This window comes from Hylaeus volcanicus, chromosome 7 (assembly GCF_026283585.1).
Source record: "Hylaeus volcanicus isolate JK05 chromosome 7, UHH_iyHylVolc1.0_haploid, whole genome shotgun sequence".
NCBI lineage: Eukaryota > Metazoa > Arthropoda > Insecta > Hymenoptera > Colletidae > Hylaeus > Hylaeus volcanicus.
This window is the reverse complement of record NC_071982.1, coordinates 5,063,321-5,065,224: the sequence shown is the minus strand read 5'-3', so window position 1 is coordinate 5,065,224 and position 1,904 is coordinate 5,063,321. Positions and strand designations below refer to the sequence as shown.

General features: G+C 44.4%; 1 protein-coding gene across 3 annotated transcripts in view; it reads right to left on the bottom strand.

Moving 5' to 3' along the window:
• Positions 1-1,904, bottom strand: part of LOC128880042 (ras-related protein Rap1) — a 36,275-nt gene that overhangs the window by 8,431 nt on the left and 25,940 nt on the right. The window lies entirely within an intron of this gene.

Genomic DNA, 1,904 nt, shown 5'->3' with positions numbered 1-1,904 from the left:
CATACCGAATAAATTCTTGCATCATAGGTGGAAATGAGGCTTAATGCCCAGCAAATAATAAATTCTTTCCTCATAGGTAGAAATGAGACTTTGCCCAAATAAATCCTCCAACCACATGTTGAAACGGGGCATAACAGAAGGCCTACCACCCTTCACCGAGTCTTCAGCCACATTCCCACTCACCCACCAGGTCCCAACGCGTGTGAACGAGGTTTAAGACGTTCCAAGCGCGACTCATGACCAGAAACGTCCACATTCTGCGTCAGTAAAGAGTCCAGTAAAGTTCCACCGTTTTAATTCCTCGCTCGATCACTTCGTCCCCTATTTGGTATCGCGTGGTTCTCGAGATATGAAAGTACGAATAGTCCCAACGAATTTTCATTATTCAGCACGGGCTCGACGACAATAAGGGACCTACGACCTCGCGGATTCCTCCACGGAGTGCAAAGACAAAATCAATTCTGCAGGGTGGGTTGATTAAATCGCAGCCCGCGAATCAGCAACAAGTCGACGGTATCGTGACGCGATCGAACCCTTTGGCGGACGTCCAAAAAACTTTTCCCTTGTCGGGGAAAATATATCGGTATCCGCATACGTCCGCAGAGGGAGAGAACGTTCGACCGGTGACCCAGTTATTGCGATTCGCGGTGAGTTCTGCCACCCTTTTCCCAGCCGAAATTCTAAGCTCCGCCCGTGAATGGAACGGATTGCCAGAAACGTCCAAATTCGAGAGATCAATATTGCTAACGTGAATGTTATTTACTTCACGTAGTTATCGTTCGAAGCGTTAATTTTGAGCTATTTCTATTCCTTTTTTCTTTAAATCTATAAGAAATATTTATCCGTATCTCAAGTATATACACAATTTATTTTTAATCAAAATAATCAAAATTGAACGTCGTGGTTTTGTACAATCCCTTTCGAAGAAAGTACACCCTTAAAGCAAATATCAATTTTTTTTCTTTCTTTTCAAAACTTGAGACATTCCTTCGATTTCACTACGAACTTGAAACAAAATTCTTGTTCAAACTAGAATAGAAAGTCCTCTCTCCTCCAAATTTCTTTTCGAAAATAAGAAAAAAAAAAAAAAAAAGGCTTTGAACTCTCCAAACTTTTCTGAAACGTTTCTGGAAGTTTTTTTTCCCTCTCAAGCAGTCCCACGATACTTCTCGAGAATTGAAACCTCGAGAAATTCGTCGCGCTGCTCTTTCGGCGGTCCAACCCCAGCCCCCCTCCCGCCCTCGATCGAACCCAGGCCCGGTTATAAATAAAACGCGAGGCGTTCTTTTCGCATTATCGGTACGTTCTGATGTAGAATGAAGCGTAAACAGAGAAAAATAGAGCGAGCGATCGAAGCTCGAGTTATATACTTAGTTGGATAAAATGTAGGGACGTTGGGAAAAGAATAGAATAGGTAAGACGTTACCGTGTCTCGACGGACTCGGATCGCGGAAATTAATTCCGCACGCTTCTGGAACACCGTCGCGTCGTGGAAACGTTGCGAACTTACGCGAACTCATCTCCTCGGCGGAAAATACATTTGGTAGTCCACGCCCTGCCGAGTATCGTTTTCCATACCACTCGTGTTTGCCTCGAGTGTCTCCCTATATGCCTTCCACCGAGTATACGTTGAAGAACGTTGGTTTTGAGATTTCGAGAGACCAAGTGAAAGTAGGGGAGCGATTTTTCTCGGATTTACGAGGGTTGTTCCACAGACTTTTGCGAACGACACGTCCGAATGTGTGTCGACACGATGTAGAGAGCCAGGTAGCGGAAGAACTTGAAGACACGCGTAGCAGTCATGCAAGTCCCGCAAGTCCTGCACGATATGAACAGTCTTGCAAATCCTACAAGTCCTACAGAACATAGAAAATCTTGCAAATCTTGCAAGTCTTACAAGGCAT